Source organism: Globicephala melas, chromosome 3 (assembly GCF_963455315.2).
Source record: "Globicephala melas chromosome 3, mGloMel1.2, whole genome shotgun sequence".
Taxonomy (NCBI): Eukaryota; Metazoa; Chordata; class Mammalia; order Artiodactyla; family Delphinidae; genus Globicephala; species Globicephala melas.
This window is the reverse complement of record NC_083316.1, coordinates 93,229,218-93,242,876: the sequence shown is the minus strand read 5'-3', so window position 1 is coordinate 93,242,876 and position 13,659 is coordinate 93,229,218. Positions and strand designations below refer to the sequence as shown.

Genomic DNA, 13,659 nt, shown 5'->3' with positions numbered 1-13,659 from the left:
AAGCCTGTGTGCGAGCACAGGTCACACTCCACACCTCCCCTCCAAGGAGCCTGTGCAGCCCGCCACTGCCAGGATCTCGTGACCCAGGGACAACTCCCCCGGGAGAACGCACGGCGCGCCTCAGGCTGGTGCAACGTCACACAGGCCTCTGATGCAGCAGGCTCGACCCGCATCCGCACCCCTCCCTCCCCCTGGCCTGAGTGAGCCAGAGCCCCCGAGTCAGCTGCTCCTTTAACCCCATCCTGTCTGAGCGAAGAAAAGACGCCCTCCGGCGACCTACATGCAGAGGCAGGGCCAGATCCAAAGCTGAGCCCCTGGGAGCTGTGAGAACAAAGAAGAGAAAGGGAAATCTCTCCCAGCAGCCTCAGGAGCAGCGGATTAAATCTCCACAATCAACTTGATGTACCCTGCATCTGTGGAATACCTGAATAGACAACGAATCATCCCAAATTGAGGAGGTGGACTTTCAGAGCAAGATTTATTATTCTTTCCCCTTTTCCTCTTTTGTGAGTGTGTATGTGTATTCTTCTGTGTGAGATGTTGTCTGTATAGCTTTGCTTTCACCATTTCTCCTAGGGTTCTATCCGTCCTTTTTCTTTTTTTCTTTTTTACTTAAAAATTTTTTTTCTTAATAATTATTTTTTATTTTATCTTTTCTTTCTTCTTCCTTTCTTTCTTCCCTTCCTTCCCTCCTTCCCTCCTTTCTTTCTTTCTTTCTTCCTTTCTTCCTTTCTTTCTACTTTTTCTCCCTCTTATTCTGAGCCGTGTGGATGAAGGGCTCTTGGTGCTTCAGCCAGGAGTCAGGGCTGTGCCTCTGAGGTGGGAGAGCTAACTTCAGGACACTGGTCCATAAGAGACCTCCCAGCTCCACATAATATCAAACGGCAAAAATCTCCCAGAGATCTCCATCTCAACACCAGCACTTAGCTTCACTCAACGACCAGCAAGCTACAGTGCTGGACACCCTATGCAAACAACTAGCAAGACAGGAACACAACCCCACCCATTAGCAGAGAGGCTGCCTAAAAGCCTAATAAGTACACAGACACCCCAAAACACACCACCAGACGTGGACCTGCCCACCAGAAAGACAAGATCCAACCTCATCCACCAGAACAAAGGCACTAGACCCCTCCACCAGGAAACCTACACAACCGACTGAACCAGCTTTAGCCACTGGGGACAGACACCAAAAACAATGAGAACTACGAACCTGCAGCCTGCAAAAAGGAGACCCCAAACACAGTAAGATAATCAAAATGAAAAGACAGAAAAACACACAGAAGATGAAGGAGCAAGATAAAAACCCAACAGACCTAACAAATGAAGAGGAAACAGGCAGTCTACTTGAAAAAGAATTCAGAATAATGATAGTAAAGATGATCCAAAATCTTGGAAATAGAAGAGACAAAATGTAAGAAACATTTAACAAGGACCTAGAAGAACTAAAGATGAAACAAACAACAATGAACAACACAATAAATGAAAAGAAAAATACTGTAGATGGGATCAATAGCAGAATAACTGAGGCAGAAGAATGGATAAGTGACCTGGAAGATAAAATAGTGGAAATAACTACTGCAGAGCAGAAAAACGAAAAAAAAAAAAAAAAATGAAAAGAACTGAGGACAGTCTCAGAGACCTCTGGGACAACATTAAACGCACCAACATTCGAATTATAGGGGTCCCAGAAGAGGAAGAGAAAGGGACTGAGAAAATATTTGAAGAGATTACAGTTGAAAACTTCCCTAATATGGGAAAGGAAATAGTTAATCAAGTCCAGGAAGCACAGAGAGTCCCATACAGGATAAATCCAAGAAGAAACACGCCAAGACACATATTAATCAAACTGTCAAAAATTAAATACAAAGAAAACATATTAAAAGCAGCAAGGGAAAAACAACAAATAACACATAACAGAATCCCCATAAGGTTAACAGCTGATCATTCAGCAGAAACTCTTCAAGCCAGAAGGGACTGGCAGGACATATTGAAAGTGATGAAGGAGAAAAAGCTACAACCAAGATTACTCTACCCAGCAAGGATCTCATTCAGATTTCATGGAGAAGTTAAAACATTTACAGACAAGCAAAAGCTGAGAGAGTTCAGCACCACAAAACCAGCTTTACAACAAATGCTAAAGGAACTTCTCTAGGGAAGAAATACAAGAGAAGGAAAAGACCTACAATAACAAACACAAAACAATTAAGAAAATGGGAATAGGAACATACATTTCGATAATTACCTTAAATGTAAATGGATTAAATGCTCCCACCAAAAGACACAGATTGGCTGAATGGATACAAAAACAAGACCCATATATATGCTGTCTACAAGAGACCCACTTCAGACCTAGAGACACATACAGACTGGAAGTAAGGGGATGGTAAAAGATATTCCATGGAAATGGAAGCCAAAAGAAAGCTGGAGTAGCAATTCTCATATCAGACAAAATAGACTTTAAAATAAAGACTATTAGAAGAAACAAAGAAGGACACTACATAATGATCAAGGGATTGATCCAAGAAGAAGACATAACAATTGTAAACATTTATGCACCCAACATAGGAGCACCTCAATACATAAGGCAAATACTAACAGCCATAAAAGGGGAAATCGACAGTAACACATTCATAGCAGGGGACTTTAACACCCCACTTTCACCCATGGACAGATCATCCAAAATGAAAATAAATAAGGAAACACAAGCTTTAAATGATACATTAAACAAGATTGACTTAATTGATATTTATAGGACATTCCATCAAAAAACAACAGAATACACATTTTTCTCAAGTGCTCATGGAACATTCTCCAGGATAGATCATATCCAGGGTCACAAATCATGCCTTGGTAAATTTAAGAAAATTGAAATTGTATCAGGTATCTTTTCTGACCACAACGCTATGAGACTAGATATCAATTAGAGGAAAAGATCTGTAAAAAATACAAACACATGGAGGCTAAACAATACACTAATAACGAAGTGACCATTGAAGAAATCAAAGAGGAAATCAAAAAATACCTAGAAACAAATGACAATGGAGACACGATGACCCAAAACCTATGGGATGCAGCAAAAGCAGTTCTAAGAGGGAACTTTAGAGCAATACAATTCTACCTTAAGAAACAGAAAACATCTCGAATAAACAACCTTGCACTTAAAGCAATTAGAGAAAGAGAAACAAAAAATCCCCAAAGTTAGCAGAAGGAAAGAAATCATAAAAATCAGATCAGAAATAAATGAAAAAGAAATGAAGGAAACAATAGCAAAGATCAATAAAGCTAATAGCTGGTTCTTTAAGAAGACCAACAAAATTGATAAACCTTTGGCCAGACTCATCAAGAAAAAAAGGGAGAAGACTCAAATCAATAGAATTAGAAATGAAAAATGAGAAGTAACAAGTGACACTTCAGAAATACAAAAGATCATGAGAGATTACTACAAGCAACTCTATGCCAATAAAATGGACAACCTGGAAGAAATGGACAAATTCTTAGAAAGGCACAACCTGCCAAGACTGAATCAGAATGAAATAGAAAATATGAACAGACCAATCACAAGCACTGAAATTGAGACTGTGATTAAAAATTTTCCAACAAACAAAAGCCCAGGACCAGGTGGCTTCACAGGCGAATTCTATCAAACATTTAGAAAAGAGCTAACACCTATCCTTCTCAAACTCTTCCAAAATATAGCAGCGGGAGGAACACTCCCAAACTCATTCTACAAGGCCACCATCACCCTGATACCACAACCAGAAAAGCATGTCACAAAGAAAGAAAACTATAGGCCAATATCACTGATGAACACAGATGCAAAAATCCTCAAAAAAATACTAGCAAAGAGAATCCAACAGCACATTAAAAGGTTCATACACCATGATCAAGTGGGGTTTATTCCAGGAATGCAAGGATTCTTCAATATACGCAAATCAATCAACGTGATACACCATATTAACAAATTGAAGGAGAAAAACCATGTGATCATCTCAATAGATGCAGAGAAAGCTTTTGACAAAATTCAACACCCATTTATGATAAAAACCCTGAAGAAAGCAGGCATAGAGGGAACTTTCCTCAACATAATAAAGGCCATATATGACAAACCCATAGCCAACATCGTCCTCAATGGTGAAAAACTGAAAGCATTTCCACTAAGATCAGGAACAAGACAAGGTTGCCCACTCTCACCACTCTCATTCAACATAGTTTTGGAAGTTTTAGCCACAGCAATCAGAGAAGAAAAGGAAATAAAAGGAATCCAAATCAGAAAAGAAGAAGTAAAGCTGTCACTGTTTGCAGATGACATGATACTATACATAGCGAATCCTAAAGATGCTACCAGAAACCTACTAGAGCTAATCAATGAATTTGGTAAAGTAGCAGGATACAAAATTAATGCACAGAAATATCTGGCATTCTTATACACTAATGATGAAAAATCTGAGAGTGAAATCAAGAAAATACTCCCATTTACCATTGCAACAAAAAGAATAAAATAACTAGGAATAAACCTACCTAAGGAGACAAAAGACCTGTATGCAGAAGACATACATGTATGTATGTATTATACATGTATGTATAAGACACCGATGAAAGAAATTAAAGATGATACAAATAGGTGGAGAGATATACTGTGTTCTTGGATTGGAAGAATCAACATTGTGAAAATGACTCTACTACCCAAACAATATACAGATTCAATGCAATCCCTATCAAACTACCACTGGCATTTTTCACAGAACTAGAACGAAAAACTTCACAATTTGTATGGAAACACAAAAGACCCCAAATAGCCAAAGCAATCTTGAGAAAGAAAAACGGAGCTGGGGGAATCAGGTTTCCTGACTTCAGACTATACTACAAAGCTACAGTAATCAAGACAGTATGGTACTGGCACAAAAACAGAAATATAGATCAATGGAAAAGGATAGAAAGCCCAGAGATAAACCCACGCACATATGGTCAATTAATCTTTGATAAAGGAGGCAGGAATGTACAATGGAGAAAAGACAGCCTCTGCAATAAGTGGTGCTGGGAAAACTGGACAGGTACATGTAAAAGTATGAGATTAGATCACTCCCTAACACCATACACAAAAATAAGCTCAAAATGGATTAAAGACCTAAATGTGAGGCCAGAAAGTATCAAACTCTTAGAGGAAAACATAAGCAGAACACTCTATGACATAAATCACAGCAAGATCCTTTCTGACCCACCTCCTAGAGAAATGGAAATAAAAACAGAAATAATCAAATGGGACATAATGAAACTTAAAAGCTTTTGCACAGCAAAGAAAACCATAAACAAGACCAAAAGACAACCCTCAGAATGGTAGAAAATATTTGCAAATGAAGCAACTGACAAAGGATTAAACTCCAAAATTTACAAGCAGCTCGTGCAGCTCAATAACAAAAAAAACAAACAACCCAATCCAAAAATGGGCAGAAGACGTAAACAGACATTTTTCCAAAGAAGATATACAGATTGCCAACAAACACATGAAAGAATGCTCAAGATTATTAATCATTAGAGAAATGCAAATCAAAACTACAATGAGATATCATCTCACACCCGTCAGAATGGCCATCATCAAAAAATCTAGAAACAATAAATGATGGAGAGGGTGTGAGAACAGGGAACACTCTTGCACTGCTGGTGGGAATGTGAATTGGTACAGCCACTATGGAGAACAGTATGGAGGTTCCTTTAAAAACTACAAATAGAAATACCATATGACCTAGCAATCCCACTACTGGGCATATACCCTGAGAAAACCATAATTCAAAGAGTCATGTACCAAAATGTTCATTGCAGCTCTATTTACAATAGCCGGGAGATGGAAACAACCTAAGTGTCCATCGTTGGATGAATGGATAAAGAAGATGTGGCACATATATACAATGGAATATTAGCCATAAAAAGAAACGAAATTGAGTTATTTGTAGTGAGGTGGATGGACCTAGAGTCTGTCATACAGAGTGAAGTAAGTCAGAAAGAGAAAGACAAATACCATATGCTAACACATATATATGGAATCTAAGAAAAAAAATGCCATGAATAACCTAGGGGTAAGACGGGAATAAAGACACAGACCTACTAGAGAATGGACTTGAGGATATGGGGAGAGGGAAGGGTAAGTTGTGACAAAGTGAGAGAGTGGCATGCACATATATACACTACAAAACGTAAAATAGCTAGTGGGAAGTAGCTGCATAGCACAGGGAGATCAGCTCGGTGCTTTGTGACCACCTGGATAGGTGGGATAGGGAGGGTGGGAGGGAGGGAGATGCAAGAGGGAGGAGATATGGGAACATATGTATATGTATAACTGATTCACTTTTTTATAAAGTAGAAACTAACACACCATTATTAAGCAATTATACTCCAATAAAGATGTAAAAAAGAACCTCCAACTTTGTCACCAAATGATAGATATTTTTATATCACATTAGATTAAGTAGGTATCTTAAAATATTGTTTATATGCATTACTACTTTGAGATTATGGTACCTTATTCACTGTTTTAATTAAAAATCCCACATATTTCTATACAATAACATTTGAAGATAATAACTGAACTGTTTTCCATTATAACCCAATATATCTTATTTTATGCACAGAAACATGGTTATAACAGAATGCACATTCTTCTCAAGTGCACATGAAGCATTCTCCAGGATAGAGCCAGAAAACAAATCTCAATAAATTTAAAAGGTTGAAATCATACAAATTATCTTTTCTAAAAGCGATAGAATGAAGTCAATAACAGAAAGAAAACTGGAAAATTCATAAGTATGCAGAAATTAAAAAGCACACTCAAATAACCAATCGGTCAAAGAAGTAATCACAAGAAAAATCAGAAAATAGAGACAAAGGAAAACAAAAATACATTACCAAAATTTATGGAATGCTGCAAAAGCAGTGATCAGAAAGAAATTTATAGCTGTAAATGCCAACATTAACAAAAAGAAACATTCTCAAATCAATAATCTAACTTTATACCTTAAGGAATTAGAAAAAGAAGGGCAAACTAAAGTCAAAGCTGGCAGAAGGAAGTAAATGATAAAGGTAAGAATAGAGATCAATGGAGTAAAGAATAGCAAAATAATAGAATCAATGAAACCAAAAATTGATTCTTAAAAAAGATCAACAATTGAGAAACTTTTAGCTAGACTTACTTCTAAAAATAGAAGAGAGATGCACAAAACTAAAATCAGAAATGAAAGTGGGAATATTACTACTGACTTTACAGAAATAAAAGGGATTACAAGAGAATACTATAAACAATTGTACACAAACAAATTAGATTACCTAGAGAAATAAAATTTTCTAGAAATACAAAAATTATCAAAACTGATTTGAGAAGAATAGAAAATCTGAATACACCTACATCAAGAGATTTTTATCAGTAATCAACCGTCCAACAGGGAAAAGTCCAGGACTGAGCTTCACTAGTGATTCTTATCAAACATATAAAGAAGAATTAACATCCATCTTTCTCAAACTATTCCAAAATAATAGAGCAGGAAGGAATACATCCTAACTCATTCTGTGAGGCCTGTATTACCCTGATACCAAAGCCAGAGAAAAATATCACAAGATAAGAAAACTATGAGCCAATATCCTTATGAATAATAAACAAATTCGACAAGTTGCAGGATACAAGATCAACACAAAATATCAGGTGTGTTTTATACACCAGCAATGTATAATCCAAAAAGGAAATTAAGAAAATAATTCTATTTACAGTAGTATTCAAAAGAATAAAAAACCTAGGAATAAACTTAGCCAAAGACGTGAAACACTTTTACACTGAAAACTATAAGAAAGTTGAAGGAAATTTTCTTTTTTAAAAATCTAAGCAAATGGAAAGATAACCTATATTCATGAATTTGAAGAGTTAATATTGTTAAGATAGCAATATTACCCAAAGTGATCTACAGATTCAAAGCAATTCTCTCAAAATTCCGTCAGCCTTTTTCACAGAAATAGAAAAGCTAATTCTTAAATTCATATGAAATTTCAAGTTAATCTTGAAACTGGTTAAATAGTCAAAACAATCTTAAAAAAGAACAAATTTGGAGGATTCACTCCTTATTTCAAGACTTATTACAAAGCTAAAGTAATCAAAACAGTGTGGTTCTATAATAAGCATAAATATATAAACCAATGAAACAGAACTGAGAGTCTATAAATAAATCCTTACTCTTTGGCCAAGTAATTTTCAACAAGGGTACCAAGATAATTTAATGGGGACAGGGACAGTCTTTTCAACAAATGGTAATAGGATAACTGTATAGTAATATCTACATGTAAAAGAAAGAAGTTGGACCCCTTCCCCATACTATATATAAAAATTAACTAAAAATGAATCAGTGACCTAAATTAACAACTAAAGTCATATAACTCTTAGAAAAAAAATTTTTTTCTTTTTTTTTTTTTGGCCACACGGCATGTGGGATCTTAGTTCCCTGACCAGGGATCAAACCCATGGCCCCTGTATTGGAAGCATGGAGTCTTAACCATTGGCTTGCCAGGGACGTCCCTAGGAGTAAGTCTTTATGACCTTGGTTTGGCAATAGATTCTTAGATTGACGCCAAAACACAAACAACAAAAGAAAAAAAATAGATAAACTGTACTTCATCAATTTAATTGCTTTGTGCATCAAAGGACATTATCAAGAAAGTGAAAAAACAAACTACAGATTGGGTGAAAATATTTACAAATCACATATCTGACAAGGGTTTAGTCTTCAAAATACAAAAAACATGTACAATTCAATAACAAAAAGAAAAACAAGCCAACTAAAACAATGAACAAAGACTTGAATAGAAATTTCTCCAAAGTAGATATACAAATGGCTGACAAGCACATGAAAAGATGCTCAACATCATTAGTCATAAGGGAAATGCAAATCAAAACCATAATGAGATACCACCTTACACCCACAAGGGTGGTTATCAAATAAACAAGCAAACAGATATAAGAAGTGTTGGCAAGGATGTGAAGAAATTAGAAAACTCATACATTACTGGTGGAAATGTAAAATGGTTCACTCACTGTGGAAATCATTTGGTGAATCCTCAAAAAATTAAACAAAGAATTGTTACATGAACCAACAATTCTCCTAGGTATATACCCCAAATAATTGAAAACAGGTATCCAAACAAATAATGTTTACATGCTCACGGTTGCCCTATTTTACTAACTAAAAGGTGGAAACAACCCATATGTCCATCAATAGATGAATAGATAAATAAATTGTGGTATAGACACAGAACAGAATATTATTCAGTCATTAAAAAGAAATAGTGATACATGGTACAACTTGGCTAAACTTCAAAAATTTTATGCTAAGTAAAAGAAGCCAGACTCGATAGGTCACATATTGTATAATATCATTTGTATAAAATATCCAGAATATGTAAATCTAGAGACAGAAAGCAACTTGGTGCTTGCCATAAGTGATGGAAGAGAGGAATAGAGAGCAAAGGCTCTTAGGTTGGCTTTTATCCTCTATTCTCTTGACCCTTAGTATTCTCTAGGATTCTGTCTGTGGGCATCTTCCAAATATTCTTGGAGTAACTGTCCCCACTCAAATCTTAGAATACCACGGATTGACTGATGATTCTGAGGTCACCTTCTTATGGGAGCACCGGTTAACATATAACACTAGACAAGTGATACAATATTTTGGAACTTTTTCCCTTTACTTTGGAAAATAAAGACAAGGATAATATCTAGCTCAAAGCCAGCAACTGTTGGATGTATTTTCAACTGCTAATAGACATCTCTGACATTCTGAAGTCATTTCAAAATTTTTCATATTTTCTAAATCTGTTCTTCTGACTTCCCATATTAGTAAAAGGCAATTTCATCTACTCAACTTGCCCAAGCACTTCAAACTCATTATCATCCTTATCCCACTCTTCTTTTTCATCCTCCATTGTCAAATTGTTGTTCTAGTCTTCTTTGTCAACTAAAATCTCTGAAACAACATTCCTCCCCTCAAATTCCCTTCACCACTGCTGTTGTTCAGTGGTCTATTATCTAGACCATCGAACTAAAATGTTACTTTTCTTTCATTGAGTCTCTGCCCACACTACAATGTTAGTGCTCCTCAGAATTTCGTACCCGTTTTTTTAAATCAGTCTTCATATCTTCTCAAGATGATCTAATTCTTTTTCTTAGTTTTAACTTCTACTTATTCTCTGATTACTCCTAAATTAGTATACTTATTCTTGAAATTCAGATTTCAAAAAATTCAGACTATTATATTGGCATACTTTCAAACATTTCTAACTGCTTCTGATGTCTACATGGGGATGACCAAAACTAAACCCATTCACTGTCTTCCTCCTTAACTGTACCCTTTCCTTATGAATGTTAGCAGAGTTGATGGCACAAGATCTACCCTGACATTCAAGCATAAAATCTGCCAGTGGAGATGAATTTATCATGGAGTCAAATTGGAGGGGGATTTTTATTTTATAATTTTGCATTGTTTTCCCTAAAGAGGATCCCTTAAATTGTTTATGCTTCAGGCCCTTAAAAACTGGGATCCAACTCTGCCTGCAAAAAATCCCTTACATCTCTCTTTCTCTTAAATTTTACCTCAAGGAGAACACTGAGATGTTATTTTACATACACAAGAGTATTTAGATCCATTTCAGCTCTTTCCATCTTTACCTCCAGTGTAGTAGTTTAAGCCTTTATCATTTGTTATCTGGAAGACTAGAACACTTCCTAATGATCTCCTCTCCCTTAATTTATGTTCACAAAAAATTCATCATTCACGTGACCTACAGCTGTTGATTAAAAATAATTTTAAAAATCCCATAAATGTCATCTTGTGAATTCACTACTTAAATCTCATCTGCTTTTTAGGACAAAATCCACGTTCCTTAGTATGGAATTTAAGGACTTGTATGAAATGATCTAATTTATTTATTATTATTTATTCATTATTGCCATTCTTCCTCATTTATCACAGTCTTGTTTCAATGTTCTAGCAATGCTAATCCACTTGCACGTACCTTCACAGACTACCCTTATCCTTTCTTCCATGCATTTGTTCAGATTTTCTCTCCTAATTGGAATTATCTATAACTTCTACCCAACTGTGTGAGTCTGCTCAGGCTGCCATAACAACAACAACAACAGAAAGTCTTGGGTGGCTTAAACAACAGAAATTTATTTTTCCCACAGTTCTGGAAGCTAAAAGTCCCAGATCAAGGTGCTGGCCAGTTCAGGTCCTGGTGAGGGCTCTCTGCCTGGCTTGTAGACAACTTCCTTCTCACTATGTCTTCACATGGGCTTTCATAGTGCATGTACATGTAGATAAGACACCACTCTCTTGTGTCTTATAAAGATACTAATCCTATTTAATCAGAGCCCCTACCATTATGACCTCATTTAACCTTAATTACGTCCTTATGTAATTTCTAGCATTTCCATCTGGTTATGTCTTATAATTCCCTTCTCTGGTGAAATGACTCATCTGATTATGGATGTTGTCTACATTTTCAACTAGAGTTTTTAACACATTTATTTGCTTCTAACTAAATAAGTTATTTAAAGTTACCAGGCTTCAACGTTCTTACCATCAGAAGACAAGGAAAGCCCTACTTACTACAAATTATATCCTTTGTTTTAGATGCCAAAATGAGATCATTTCTTTTGAACAGCAAAACTTCCAAGTGCCAAGTATCTAATTGATTAAATGTAACTTTATTAACAAAAGCTAACAATAAAGAAATTTGAAGAGAATATTTTAGAATATAATAATTTGACATCAAATTGTAAATTAAAACCAGAAATTTTTCTGTTATCTAGAAAGATCTAGAATTGTGGTGCTCAGGTTACTCTAATTGTCTAAGGAAGTTAAATATTTTGGTCTGTTTTAGACATTGATAAAGAAAAGGAGTTTTACATAACAGCAAAAGAGTTGGATGGAAAAGTTTTGTAATAAATATTTGGAATGATCTCACATAAGTCATGATATCTAGCAATGGAAAATAAAGGAAAAGGAGTTTTAAACCTATGCGTTAAAAGCTTACATGTGGACATGGTAATAGTCAACATTTATTGAGCATTTACTACTTAAATGCCATGCATTGCTCTAATTGTTTTACATATATTAATTCATTTACTTCTCATAGTAACTCAATTAGGTAGGTACTATTATTATCCCACTTAAGTGATTAGAAAAATGAAATATAGAGAGAATAAATTACTTTACCCAGATTACATAACTAATAAGTCAGAACTCAGGTAGTGTGGCTTCAGTGCCCATGCTCTTAACAGTCTTCAAAGGACTGTGGAAACCATAAGTTTGAAAACAATATACAGGGAAATACCAACTTATCTCTTATAATGCAAGTTAGTGCTGAACATGGAAAATGTCACTTCTCTGCCCACTGCTGGTATAACTGTCCAAAGTGTGGGGGTGAAGTTCATCCATAAATCTATGCAGTGAATACACTGTCTCACAATGGGGCATGCCTACCTATTTTCATCCAATACACCCAGCAATGCTTCAAACTATAGTGATGAAGGCAACAGGACTGCAAATGGAGACTTCATCAGTCTCCAGTACTCAACTGTCTAGATCTTTCAATATGAGTGACCAATGAAAAATCATCAGACATGATGGAAACTCACAATGTAAAAGGAGAATAACGAGTTGCCACCAGGAGAAACATCTTGTACTGAAATAGACTGGTACTAGAAATGAGTTTTTAAAAGAAATCTAATTATTATACACACACACACACATAAGCATACACAGAGGCTTCCACTTGTGATGATGGCAGACTAGGTCATCTGCACTACCACTTTGTTGAAGACCACTAAACCATTTGGTGAAAAAGCCAGAAAAGATTTTAATTAACATCAAAGACCCAACAAGATATTACGGAATTTCTTGTTGAGAAGATAACACAAAAAGAGATTGACTAGAGACCTTCTTTCCAGGGACACTCACCTATATAGGTGAAGCATCTGAGAGGCGGAGTTCCTGAAATTGAGAAGGGAGCAAGGTTTAGGGTGCTGAAGGTGTCAGGAGTCAACACCCTGAAGAATATTCCCTCTTCCCTGGCTGTCACTTTTATACCAATTTGCGTATTCTGGGGTTAAGGGCTTAAAGGCAAGTAGATCTTTCATGGAAATTTCAGGAGCTGAAAGGATGAGTCTGAATTTAGTGCCCACCAAAGGTATAAACCTAATGTAGCATATACTCTATTTATGGTAGGGACACTTAGGGGTTGTACTCTTAAGTTAGGGCACTCTGGCAGGTCAACGAGGTAGTGCAGAAAATCCCTAAGCCTTGATCCAAGACTGCTCTCACTCTTAGGTACCTGTCATTTAAAAGCAAATTCTTCTCTGGTTGAAGATATATTCTGTCTCAAATTATTTCCCCCAAATAATTTTTCAAATAAAAATTTCAGCAAACAATAAAAGACTATACAACACAAAGAAAGATGGTGATAGTTAAAATCAACACAAACCATAAACAGAAACAAAATCCCTATTTATGAATTACCAGATGTATAAAGTAATGTAGTTATAGTTACTATGATCAATAAGATATAAGCTGAATTTAAGTATTATAATAAGCAATTGGAAAAAGTAAAACGTGACACTAAAGATTT

General features: G+C 35.8%; 1 protein-coding gene across 2 annotated transcripts in view; it reads right to left on the bottom strand.

The window, feature by feature from the left end:
- Positions 1 to 13,659, bottom strand: part of KCNN2 (potassium calcium-activated channel subfamily N member 2) — a 325,278-nt gene that overhangs the window by 251,359 nt on the left and 60,260 nt on the right. The window lies entirely within an intron of this gene.